Source organism: Mesoplodon mirus (genome assembly GCF_964341445.2).
Source record: "Mesoplodon mirus genome assembly, chromosome: 19".
Classification (NCBI taxonomy): Eukaryota; Metazoa; Chordata; class Mammalia; order Artiodactyla; family Ziphiidae; genus Mesoplodon; species Mesoplodon mirus.
In genome coordinates this window covers 61,808,281-61,822,069 of record NC_138995.1, presented here as the reverse complement: position 1 = coordinate 61,822,069, position 13,789 = coordinate 61,808,281, and the positions used below count along the sequence as shown (strand labels likewise).

The window sequence follows — 13,789 nt, the reverse complement described above, 5'->3', positions numbered from 1 at the left end:
CTCACACCCAAGGCAAAATTGAAGGTGGGGGTAGGAGAGTGGTCACCGGAACCTCGGTAACCAAGACAAATGTTTAAATAACAGAGACAAAAAGTGACAATCCAGGGACTTCCCTGGCGGTCCAGTGGTTAAAACTCTATGCTTCCACTGCAGGGGGCACGGGTTCCACCCCTGGTCTAGGAACTAAGATCCTGCATGCCACGTGGCGTGGCCACAAAATAAATAAACGAGTAAAAGTTTTAATTATTTTCTATTGACGTTAGCTTCACATAACATAAAATGACTCATTTTAAAGTGGTATTTAGGGGACTACCCTGGTGGCACAGTAGTTAAGAATCCCCCTGCCAATGCAGGGGACGCGGGTTCGAGCCCTGGTCCGGGAAGACCCCACATGCCGCGCAGCGTCTAAGCCTGTGTGCCACAACTACTGAGGCCGCGTGCCTAGACCCCGTGCTCCGCAACGAGAAGCCCACGCACCTCAACGAAGAGTGGCCCCTGCTCGCCGCAACTAGAGAAAGCCCGTGCGCAGCAACAAAGACCCAATGCAGCCAAAATTAAATTAATTAATAAAAAATAAAGGAGCATTTAGTACATTCACAATGTTGTGCAACCATCACCTCTATCTAGTCCCAAAACGCTTTCATCATGTCAAAGACAAAAACAAACAAAAACAAAACAAAAAACTCTTGTACCTGTTAAGCTGTCAGCTGGGGGCTGGTCTGCTCCAAGAGGCTGCCTGCATCCTTCTGGTGTTTTCCCCGTGTCTGTCCTCTGGCAACGGCAAGTTGAGCCCCTCTTATGCTTCAGGTGTCCCTGATTTGCAGGCCTGCCCCATCTCCCTCTTCCCTCCAGCCAGAAAAGGTCCTCTGCTTTTAGGGCTCATGTGATTTGGCTGGGCCCACCTGGAAAATACAGGCATCATACATATATCACCATCGGTAATGGCTATGTATTAATATATTACTTGGTAATCCGTACAATACAGAAGTATACATAATTTATGTCAAGGAATTGGAGTTTGCAGTGCTAAGGACTGGCGAGCCTGAATTCCACAAGACAGACTGGAAACTCTCAGGCCAGGAGCTGATGCCTCGGTCTTTGTTTCTGGTTTGGTTTGGTTGTTGTTTTGAGGCCCGCTGCGTAGCATGCAGAACCTTAGTTCCCCAACCAGGGATCAAACCCATGCCCCCTGCATTGGATAGGCAGAGCCTTAACCACTGGACTGCCAGGGAAGTCCCTGACTCTGTGCTCTTTAAGGCAGAATTTCTTCCCCATTTTGCAGTGAAGGCCTTTCAACTGATTGGGTGAGGCCCACCCACATTCTCGAGGGCCATCTCCTTTACCTAGAGTCAGCTGGGTATAGATGTTAGTCACACCTACATAACGCCTCCCCAGCCATACCTGGGTTGGTGTTTGGTTGAACAACCAGGTACTACAGCCTGGCCAAGCAGACAAGTAAAATGAACCGTCACACCAGGATAATCTCCCCGTCTTAAGGTTCCTAATTTTAATCTTGTGTGCAAAGTCCCTTTGCTACATGATACAACATATTCATAGGTTTCAGGGATTCATGCCTGGATATCCTTAGAGGTGCATTCTGTCTACCCCAAGGACCCTCATAGGGCAGATCCCGGGGGATGGTGGCGTGGCCACCAAGCTGGAGAGCCTGGGAGGAGGAGCAGGCATACAAGAGATGCTAGAGACCATGCCTGGAAGAGAAGGAAGCAGGATCAGCTTCATGGGCAAGCGACCTGTGCAGTCACTGGGGTCGCCACGCCTAGAAGGGCCCTCTGCACTTGGTTTCATGGTTTGCTCTATCTTCACATTATTAATCATTTTGAACAAGGGACCCCACATTTTCATTTGCAATGCACCCCACAAATTAGGTAGCTGGTTCTGGACTGAAGTGCGGGAAGAGCAGGGTTCTGGGATGAAGCAGCTGAGAAGGGTGACATTGAGAGATAAGAAAAGGGGGAAGGAACTTGGACCAGGGCCGGGCAGCAGCCAGAGAAAGAGAAGGAGGAGGAGAGAGATGGGCTGCAGAAGCCCTGGAGGACGCACAGGTCCCCTCTCTGCAGTCTCAGTCTGATTAAAAAAAAAAAAAAAGATCCACTGGATTTAATAGCAAGCCAGAGGTGACCGGTGGCCAGAGTGAGAACTGCCCACGGGGGCTGGGCGGGCGTAAGCCAGATTGTGGCTGCGGAGGCGAGGGAGAGAGGAGATGAAAACGTGCAGAGGACTTGGGAGTCCGCGCATCCGCTGTGAAAGGAAGGAGAGCAAGAAAGGCTGGATATCCGGAGGGAGAGGTAGGGGTCGGAGAAGGAGTTTTGTTTCTTTGCTTGGTTTGGATACCTTTGCTGCTATTTTGTTTCTTTTTTGAAAAAGTAATTTTTAGTTACATAAAGGATATCCTCCTTGTAAAGACAGCGAGGAAAATTACCCTAACTAATAAGGTTTTTTGTTTTTGTTTTTTACATAGACATTTTTTTAACATCTTTATTGGAGTATAATTGCTTTACTATGGTGTGTTAGTTTGTGCTTTATAACAGAGTGAATCAGCTATACATATACATATATCCCCATATCCCCTCCCTCTTGCGTCTCCCTCCCACCCTCCCTATCCCACCCCTCTAGGTGGTCACAAAGCACCGAGCTGATCTCCCTGTGCTATGCAGCTGCTTCCCACTAGCTATCTGTTTTACATTTGGTAGTGTGTATATGTCCATGCCACTCTCTCACTCCGTCCCAGCTTACCCTTCCCCCTCCCCGTGTCCTCAAGTCCATTCTCTGGTAGGTCTGTGTCTTTATTCCCCGTCCTGCCCCTACGTTCTTCATGAATATATATTTTTTTAGATTCCACATAAATATGTTTTAGCATACGGTATTTGTTTTTCTCTTTCTGACTTACTTTTGATCACCTTGTCCAATCCAAGCCCCATGAAATTAGTTTGCAGTATACACCTTCCAACTGGGCTGGGCTCTTACAAACACATAGCCCAGCGCTTCTGCACCTCGGAGCTATTGGCATTTGGGGCTGATCATTCTTTGTGGTGGGAGCATCCTGTGCACTGTGGGATGTTGAGCAGCGTTCCAAGGCTCCACCCACTAGATGCCAGTAGCTTCCCCCTCCCCACGATTTAGACGACCAGCATTGCTTCCAAATGGCCCCTGGAGGGGCGATATTGCCCCTGGTTGAGAACAGCTGATCAACATGGTGCTCTAAGAAAACACATATTAAACACACATTTTAAACTCACAAAGGAACTTATACTGGATGGTTTTGGGCTACCACTTTTTTCCCACTTAGCAGTTTCTTTTGGGACTCATTCATTGCTACTACATACAGGCTTAAAAAGGGGGCTTGAGCTTATTTCAGCATTTTGAAGAAAGTCTGTAACAACAGTCATAACAGCTAACATTTATCAAGGGCTCAGAATGTTTAGGAGCTGCTCTCAGCTCTTTCCATACGTAACCTTAATCTTTGCAAGAACTCTATGGGCGAGAGGAGGTTGGTATTAGTATTCCCATTTTACAAATGGAGAAACTGAGGCACAGAGAGGGTTTTTCTGGTTTGTTTGTCTCTTAATGTTTAGGTAACTTAGCTAATGCAGCCCTAAAGTTGCGCAGGCAGGATTTGAACTCAGGCAGGCTGACCCTGACTCAGAAGGAGAGATGGAAGATACAGGAGAGGTAGGTTCTATAAAGGACAGGACCCCCAGGAGCAGGGAAGAAAAGGATCTGTCCAACAGAACTTTCTGGAATGATGGGACTGTCCAGTACAGTAGTCACATGTGGCCGTTGGGCACTTGAGATGTAGCTAGTGGGGCTGAGAAAGTGAAATTTTAATTGTATTTAATTTTCATTGATTCTACATGGAAACAGCCACTGGGGGCCAGTGGTCCAGGTACTGGGTAGCCCATGTCTAGAGCACTTGAGGAGGGTTCAGCCCGGGGCAGCGGGGGCTGCCTCTTGAAGGAGCAGGAGGAAGGACAGAGGGGTGACTGCAGCCTGGGTCAGTGCACAGGTGGGGTGGTGCCTCGGGGGCTCGGCTCCACTGCCTGGATCTGGGTGAGGCAGAGGCAGGGGTGGAGGAGGTGAGGCGTCCGGCTGTGCTGGGAAGGGAGGGGAAGCTGGTTCAGGTCTGAGCCCCAGACGAACTGCAGGACAAGTCTACTGAACACTTGCTGTGTGCGGGCTCTGTTCGAAGCACTCCATCTTATTATCTCATTTAGTCCTCATATCAACCTATGAGGCAGGTGCTGTTATTATGTCCATTGAGCAGATGAGGAAACTGAGTCAGCAGGGCAGGGCCTCTACCAAAGGCCACGGAGAGCAGAGACCATAAGCAGGGTGACCTATGCGTGGAGTTGTGGGAATTTCCCCAGCTGCTCAGGAGTGAGCAGACGATGCTGACCCAGGGTTCGGGTTTTCCCATCAGGAAGTATTTCCAACAACCCAAAGGACTTTGAAAGAGCCTCAGCTAGATGCAGCAGGAGAGGGGAGGAAGCCAGAGAGGGTGGGGACAGACGGGGTGAGAGAGAAGCGAGGGAGGGAGGGAGACAGAGAGACAGAGACGGATGAGTTCCCTGGTGGTTCAGTGGTTAAGACTCCACACTTCCACTCCAGGGGGCGAGGGTTCGATCCTTGGTCAGGGAACTGAGATCCTGCAAGTCATGCAGTGCGGCCAAAAAAAAAAAAAAAGAAAGAAAGAAAAAAGAAGAAGAAGAGCTGGAGACAGGATCTGTGCCAACAGAGGGAGCCCTGGGACTGCAGCCAGTCTGGCCTGAGCTCTGTCTCTGGAGCTCCCTCCTCCTTCCAGCTGAGCTGGCTCCCAATGCATCCCCCCCCCACACCCCCCAATACACACACAGCTTGGAAAGAGTTTTATTTCTTTCCTTGGTTTGGATACATTTGCTGCTAATTTGTTTCTTCTTTTGAAAAGTAATTTTTAGTTACATAAATGATACCTGAATACATCCTCCTTGTAAAGAGAGAAAGGAAAGATTTTTTCTTCTTTTTTTTTCTTTTTTTTTTTTTTTGCCACACCTCACGGCTTGTGGAATCTTCGTCTCCAACCAGGGATTGAATCTGGGCCCTCAGCAGTGAGAGCGCGGAGTCCTAACCACTAGACCTCCAGGGAATTCTGCCCCCCCCAACACCTTGTAAAGAGAGAAAGGAAAATAACCCTAACTAATAAGGTTTTTTTTTTTTTTTTTTTTTTTTTTTTTGCGGTACGCGGGCCTCTCACTGCTGTGGCCTCTCCTGTTGCGGAGCACAGGCTCCGGACGCGCAGGCTCAGCGGCCACGGCTCATGGGCCCAGCCGCTCCACGGCATGTGGAATCTTCCCAGACCGGGGCACGAACCCGTGTCCCCTGCATCGGCAGGCAGACTCTCAACCACTGTGCCACCAGGGAAGCCCACTAATAAGGTTTTAATGACCTCATCCCATCCAAGCCCCATAAAATTAGTTTGCAGTATACACCTTCCAACTGGGCTGGGCTCTTACAAACACATAGACCAGCGGAGCTACTGGCGTTAAGGGCTGGATCATTCTTTGTGGTGGGAGGGTTGGGGGCCATCCTGTGCACTGTGGGATGTTCCCAAGGCCCCACCAACTAGATGCCAGTAGCTCCCCCCTCCCCGTGGTCTGGACAACCAACAATGTTTCCAAATGACCATCTGCAGTTCCCTCCCCCTCTGGTTACAACCCCAGCAGGAAAAGTTCCTGGGATCCTTTGCAGGTTCTGTGAAGGAAAGGAGTATCCTGGCACAACTGGCAAAGTTGAGGAAATAGGGAAGGGCCAGGAGATAATTGCTGCAAACTCCTGGCCAAAGTACCACGAGCCTCGGTCTTCCACCTGAAGGTGGGTCGGGGATTCCTAAGGTCCTTCCTGCCCTTCTGCTAAATGTGGGCAGGCGGGAATGTAGCCAAAGCCTGTGTGCTGGTGTCAGACAGCCTTGGCTTGGAGCTCTTGGCTGTGTGACCCCGGCAAGCCACTTTTCACCTTGTAGCTTTAGTTTCTTCATCCGTGTCAGAGATCCAAGGACCCTCACAGAAATCCTAACAATAATTCATAAAAGCAGCTATCATTACCAAACCCAAGCGGTTTGCCAGGCTGTGTCTAGGCACATGATGATGACGGCAACAGTCATGACAGCTCACAGCCTTGACTGAGTGCTAAGTAAATGCCAGGCATTCTACTCCACACACCTCGTGTATGAACTATTTCGTGTCTCACCAAAGCCCCACAAAGCAGGTCCTGGCATTATCCTCATTTGATAGATGACAAAGTAGAGGCAATCGGGTGACTTAACACTCAGTCACAAAGTTAAAGGCAGAGCTATGATCAAATCTCAGGATGCCTGGCTCAAGATCCTGCGCTCTTAGCCAAACTGCTTGCTTCCTATGAGAAACAGAATAGAATAATCTCTGATCACCTGCTTCCTCTGAAGCAGACACCATTATCATTGCCATTTTCCAGAAAAGCAAAGTGAGCCTCAGAGAGGGAGAATGACATTCCCAGGGACACAGAGCTAGCAAGAGGCAGATCTAGGTTTTGAAACCGGTTTGGTGTGAGCCCAGTCCTCTATCTTTTGGTCATACCCAGTATCTGGTATCCTGAACCTGGTCTGGTAAAGGACAGTTCTGAGGTGGATAGGGGAAAACGAACATTATATGACACGCTGGTCTGCTCCAGTGGCTGTGATGCTGAGTGTGGGACCAACATCCTGGGCTTCTGAGCTTTATCCATATTCAGGATGCACGGATTGTGAAGGGAGTTTGAATCATTGCCAACTACAGCCATCCCCCGTATTTTTCCAATTTACCCTCAAGCTCTGACTGAATATGTCTTACCTGAATCCTGCATGGAGTCTACACAACAGGACCAAAGATGGGGCTCAGCTGATGCCTACTTGACCACTGAGATATCAGAAAATGGGGGAGACTGTGTTGTCTTCCTAGACTCTGACCATGGTGCTGAAACTAGACTCCACAGTCAAATCCCCATCAGCACTGTGGACAGCAGCTGCAGAACCTACCTTCCTGGGGTTGGGTCCTGCTGGTGAAATAGGGAGAGTGTCCAGATACAGGTCCGGGGGTGTTGGGGCCACGCAGAGAAGGAGCCAGAATTGTTTCGGAGGCAGGGAAGCTCAATATGCAGATGAGGATCAGACTGACCACAGAATGACCATCAGGAGAAGACAACTTCCTTTCTACTCTACACTGGGGGAAGTAGACAGACAGCAAAACGGACGCACCCTAGACTTGGCTTGCTCATAAGGTTGTCTTTTATGGATGTGCTACGGGTGTATAGTAGGAGTGCAGTAAGAATGCACTCATGAAACGTCAGGGCTGTGCTGCCTGCTTTACAAACATCATCACCTTTTTCCCTATTGCAGTAAGGTTCACATAACATAGAAGTGACTGTTAACCATTGGAAAGTGTACAATTCCGTGGCATTTGGTGCAGTCACAATCTTGTGTGACCATCACTGCTAACTGGCTCCAAGACACTGTCATCACCCCAATAGGAAACCCTGTACCCCTCAGCCAGGGTTTGTCATAGAAACAAAACCAAAAGGATGCATGTGAATATATATATCTATATCATACCACACACACACACACACACACACAGATTTTATGGAATATCCTCACACGATTATGGAGGCTGGCAAGTCCAAAATCTGAAGGGTGGGCTGCAGGCTGGAGACCTAGGAGAGCTGATGCTGAGGTTCAAGTCCAAAGGCAGTCTGCTGGCAGAATCCCTTCAGGCTCAGGAGAGGTCATTCTTCTGTTCAATTCAGGCCATCAGCTGATTGCATGAGGCCCACCCACATTATGGAGGACAATTTGCTTTACTCAAGATCCAATGATTTAGGGGCTTCCCTGGTGGTGCACTGGTTAAGAATCTGCCTGCCAATGCAGAGGACACGGGTTCAAGCCCTGGTCCGGGAAGATCCCGCATGCCGCGGAGCCACGAAGCCCGTGCACCACAACTACTGAGCCTGCGCTCTAGAGCCCGCGAGCCACAACTACCGAAGCCCACGCGCCTAGAGCCCGTGCTCTGCAACAAGAGAAGCCACCACAATGAGAAGCCCGTGCACCTCAACGAAGAGTAGCCCCCGCTCGCCACACTAGAGAAAGCCAGCGCGAAGCAACGAAGACCCAGCGCAGTCAAAAATAAATAAAATTAATTAACTAAAAATAATTCTTTTAAATCCAGTGATTTAAATGTTAATATCATCCAAAAACACGCTTGCAGAAACATCCAGAATGTCTGACCACATAACTGATCATGGCCCAGCCAAGGTGACACACAAAATTAAACATCACAAATCCTCCCCTTGTCAACTTGACATCTATATGCATGTCCTTAAACCACACTTAACCTCCAGATAAAGACAATAACAACAATGAGTGAGTGACCTCTGCCAGCCCCCTGCCTCTATGGGGGATTTTGCTGAATGTGAGGCCAACTTCCTGTTTCAGGGCTACACACCCGCTCTTCCCCCTGCCCCCAGCCTAGTTGAGACATTTGGGGTTTCCAGAGCCTCAGGAACAGGGAAATGGAAATAAGCTGAGACGAAGGTAAAAATACAGAGAAACCCAGGGATGATTTCTGCACAGGGAACTTACACTGGACACAGGGGTCCTCACCTGCTGGGGAATGTGGGATCAGAGCTGTGCTCCAGCTCCCCCCCAACACACACACGCGCGCGCGCACACACACGCACGCGCACGCACACACACACACACACACACACACTTCCGCGCCGCCACGCTGTATACGACGTCCCTCACCCCACACGATCCCACCTGGGACTAGCAGCGGCCCTTCAGACCCAGCCCAGACCATTCCTACCGACTCCAGACTCCTGCTTTCCCCCTTGTCCCAGGAATGACGCGGTCATTCCCATCCTGTGCCACCCGCCCAGCTCTCTCTGTCCCCCTAGAGTGGCCGTGGGCAGGGAGGGAGCCGCCCCCTGCAGCAGACATGACCGGGGGCCCCCAGTCTGTTCTGATACCTCCCATGTCACGCTGAGCAAGATGTGACCAAGTCTCAGGGTCCTTAAGTCAAGTGGGGAAAATAACTCCGCAGTAACGAGAATTTAGAGGCTCATAGAATGGGCATGAGGGGGTCTTTTGGGGGAGGCTGATGGAAATGTTCTAAAATTGGATTGTGGGACTTCCCTGGTGGTCCAGTGGTCAAGACTGAACGCTTCCAATGCAGGCGGTGTGGGTTTGATCCCTGGTTGGGGAACTAAGATCCCACATGCAGTGCAGCCAAAAAACAAAATTGTATTGTGGTGATGGTTGCACAACTTTGCAAGTTTCAAAAAAAAAAAGTACTGAACTGAGCAACAAAAATGAGTGAATTATGTGATGTGATGATTTTCACATAATGGATGCTGAGATTCTGCTCTTACCCATCCTAGGGACCCTGCCCAGACGCTCCACCAGGGCTGAGCCAGACTCTGTAAGCCCCCAGGGGTGGCCTGTGACCATTGTGTGCAGGGGCCCTGCTGGGGCTGAGGAATTCCGTCTGGAGAGGAAGGAAAATAGGAGTGACTTCAAGAATGAGAATACTGTGTCTCAAATTGGTCCACACCAGACAGAGGCCAGATTCACCATCACCGCTGTGAGTGGAGACACTGCCCAGCATTATCAGTGCCTCTATCGAACAGGTAGTGACTGGTCTGAGCCCAGGGATGCCCTGGAGCCAGTGATGACAGGTGAGGAGGTCTCTGCTCTGCCCTCAGGTTTGCCCCAGGTCCCTGGACCCTGTCCCCAGCTGTGTCCTCCGTCCACAGGCTCCCCTGCCCCCTCCCGACCCCCAAGCCCTCTGGCTCCCTCTTCCCTCTGCACACACATCTCTCTGCCTTCACACCTGGCTCAGGTCCCTGGAGCCTTGTCTCACCGGGACACCACGGTGACCTGGGCACTCAGCCCCAGCATCAGGGTGGGCACAGAGCTGTCCCTGCTGGGCTGGCGGGGAGAGCGCTTCCAGAGACGGGGTGGGGACAGACCCCTTCAAGGGAACCTGTGTCTTTTCCCTCAGGATGGTGTTGACTGTCCTTTCTACTGGGTGAGAATCTGTGGGGCCCCTAGGCCACGTGTCCCCTGTGGTGTGGCCCACCCTCCATCGGGCACGTCACATGGTCCTAGACCCCTGACCAGGGCTGGATGGTGCTTTGGGGAACCTCTGGGATGAGGCCGTCCCTGTCCCTGTGTGCAGTCAGCCCCTAGGATGTCCTGGAGTCAGCGCCCACTGGGGACACTTTGACCCCCTTCACACCCTCCTGGGGCACCTACCCCGCCGTGCTGCTTTGGGGACACAGGACTTCACTTACACAGGACACCTGCTTAAATATGCTGCCAAATGGGACAACCTGGAGAAATGCTAATCTTATTAATACCGAGGAAATATTTTCTTCTCACCTTGTGTGCACCAGACACCCTCCTGCCGTGGGACTGATGCACATGGTGAATGAGGAGAAAGGGTCCCTGGCCTCCCAAACTTTAGCGGGAGAATTCAATAGAATGAATAATAGGGATGTATATAAGTATATATGGGCATATAAAAATATAAACATATAACATACAATGTAAAATTTCAGATCTATAATTTAAGTAAATTAGAACATAGTTACACTATTAAATATATAAGCAATACAATATAATATACATTACTATATTGTTACATGAGTAATGTGTGTTATATATTATGTTATCATGTATTATGTATTACTATAATTTGTATATGTAAATATTAAAATGTGTACCATAATATACATTAAATATGTAGAATTGATATAGTTTTTATGTATAGCATAATTATGTCTAATTTAAATTATTCATATAAATTAAATTATACATATGTAAGTTAAAAACACATAATTTAAAATATATTTATATTTATTATTTAAGCATTAAGCATATTTATATAATATGTAATATACGTTATAGATGTAAACATATTGCTATATATTATTTGTACGTGTATAACATATATGCCATTCTAAACCGTAGTAAATGTCATCAGGGGAAGCTCAGGCAGCAATGGTGTTAAAACGCAGGATGGGGTCGTGGATCCTGGACCAAGGACACAGTGTTGAGGAAAGGATGCTCCAAGAAATGCAATTTTCTATTTTAAAGGATGTTGAGGACTCAACCTCTGGAGCAGTGGGAGGGAGGGGCCGCTGACCAGAAGAGGGGATGAAGGGCTCCGACCTTGTGGGTGTACCAGCCCCCAAGACCTCAGCTGGACCACCTGTAAAATGAGCCACGCTGAGCGCAGCACTTAGGAGATGTAACGGAGGTGACGGACCAAAGGCGCATGCGTGGAGTGCAGCTCGTGGCTGGTGCTGCATCCTCTCACCTGCTAAAGGCTGGGCTTCAGGCAGCTCGAGGACATCGGGTCTTGGCTTCTTCACTCACAGAAGAGCAGTTCCGCCCCATCAGGGATTGCTGCGAAAAGCAGAAGAGATCAGAGATGCGGATTCTTGTGCTTGGGGTGGGAACCCAGAGGAGGTGAGCAGGCAGAGGGTCCCGCTCTCGTTCCTACTGGGTTTCCGTCTCTGTAAAGGTGCACAAAGCGCGGGGGGCAGCGCTGTCCCACACAGCCTCCTGCGGGAAGGAGATGCTGTGTATCTGCGTCATCCCGGGAGGGTGTCATTAGCCAGGGGTAGCGCAGTGGCTAGTGCAGCTGGCGATCTGACTTTTAACTTTAGTTAACCTAAATTTCAATGAAAATTGTCCCGCGTGACTACCGTGGTGGTAACCATCTGCACAGAAAGGTCCATGGGGCTGTTCTAGAGGGAGCAGGTCGGGGTCCGGGGAGGAGACCCCTTTGAGGTGGGGATGGGGGACTCAGAGGCTTCTCTGTCCAGATCAGGCCTCTGACCCAGACCCTCCTCACTCCTCGGAGACACAGACTCGTCCGCAGGACACGAACCGTCCTGATGGGCGAGGGGGACACAGAAGCACCACCCCGGCGCGGGCTCTTTGGGGAAAGGGGGAAAGAAGGGGCTTCGGCGCTGCTCATACTCCAGCTTGACCAGTGCCCTGTGGACAGAGGACCTCAGCGCTCAGACCCGCTTCTGTAAAGTGGGGATGGTGAGTCCCACGTCGCAGGACCACTGGGCACGAGCGATCCGTATGCAAGTGGGAACGCGACAGGCACCCAGCGCGTGGTGGGTGTGCTGCAGGCGCTCGATAAATGCATGCTGCTGGTCATCGGATTCCGGTCTCCCACCTCCCACAGGCCTGCCGACAGAGCATGCTTCTATTCTCATTGGGGTCCCTGTGGCCTTTCTCCTTTGTCTCCTCCTCCTGGGCCTTTGCCTCCTCCATCGTCAGCGCGAGAGAAAACGGGGTAGGTCTCAGGGACAGGGCGGGGTGACCCGGGCAGGCTGTCGGGGGTGTTGGGAAGAAGGCTTCTCTTCTCAATTCACACCCAACTGTCCTCAGGGCCCCCCAGAAGCGAAGGTGCGGAGCAGAGGCCGCAGGAGAGGCGAGGCTCCTGGGAAAGACCCCCAGGCCCCCAATCCCCTGCCCCCAGGCAGCCCTGAGGGCTCACGTGTCCTTTCTCCTCAGGCTCAGCCCGGCTGTGGACGTCCCAGATGGGACACCACGTAAAGACAAGGATGGGGGACAGGTCTGGGAGGGGGGAGGTGAGGATTCAGTGCCATCAGGAAGCAATGTGGTAGGGGGCGCCTGGGAGCATTCTAGGATGTTCCAGGTGGGGTGGGAGACCAAATATGAAGCTATGAGGTCAGGCGTATTTGCCTCCTAAGGTCCACCCCAGAGAACCGACCCCTTGTCCACTCCCTGCCAGATCTGGCCACCGTCGACAGACTTCCTGAGAAGAATGCCGAAGTGGACACCTCACTAAGTGCTTGCATTAGTCACCTCCTGCTGGGTACCAAAGTCCCCCACATTTAGCAGCTTAACAAAATCAGCTCAGTTTCCTGGGCCAGGAATTAGGAATCGGATCAGCTGGGTGGTGGTGGCTCATGGCCTGTCCTGATGTTGCTGTCAAGATGCCAACCAGGGCTGCATTCATCTGAGGCTCAACTGAGGCTGGAAGATCCACTTCCACGATGGCTCAGTCCCCTGGCTGTGGGCAGGAGCCCCATTTCCCCACCACACGGGCTTCCCCATGGCGGCCAGCCTCCCCCAGAGGGAGGGACCCCACAGAGGGAGGAACAGAAGGCACAACGTCTTCTGTGGCCTCCTCACTCAGGTGGCCCTCACTCTGCCATCTTCTATTGGTCACACAGACCAGCCCTGCTTCTCTGTGGGAGGGGACTGCACAGGGGCGATTCAGGAGGTGGGATGTGCAGGGGCACCTGGAGTCTGGCGACCAAAGTCTTCCCCTCCCACAGCCCCTCCCTCACCTCAGCCACCCATACTCACCCTGAGTCTCTCTCCTCAGGCCCCTGCTGCAGGAGGCCCCCAGGAGGTGATATATGCCCAGCTGGACCACCCGGCCCTCACACAGAGGGTGGCCAGAGCTGTGCCCCCACTGTCCACAGAGCCCACAGCCAAGTCCAGCACATATGCAGCCCTTGCCAGAAACTGACCCCAGGCCCACCTGGCCTCTGCACTAAAGACACAGGAGGACACTCTTGCGAAAGCCTGCAGTGGACATTTGGAGGGTTTCCCGGTGGAATCGTCCCTTCCTGAAGTCATCCAGTCAATTCTCCTGCAGGCAAGAGCTGGAGTCCTGAGACCCCCAATCAACTTCTAGGAGATACATTCACCATGCGGCCCCTCCCACAA

The 13,789-nt window shown here is 51.2% G+C and overlaps 1 pseudogene across 1 annotated transcript; it reads left to right on the top strand.

Annotated features, from left to right (window-relative positions):
- Positions 1-9,407: 9,407 nt before the first annotated feature.
- LOC309794826 (leukocyte-associated immunoglobulin-like receptor 1) lies at positions 9,408-13,589 on the top strand (annotated as a pseudogene). Its single transcript has 7 exons — positions 9,408-9,738; positions 11,468-11,536; positions 12,270-12,380; positions 12,476-12,493; positions 12,602-12,639; positions 12,843-12,926; positions 13,456-13,589. The product of its transcript is annotated as a leukocyte-associated immunoglobulin-like receptor 1 (transcript).
- The last annotated feature ends 200 nt before the right edge of the window (positions 13,590-13,789 follow it).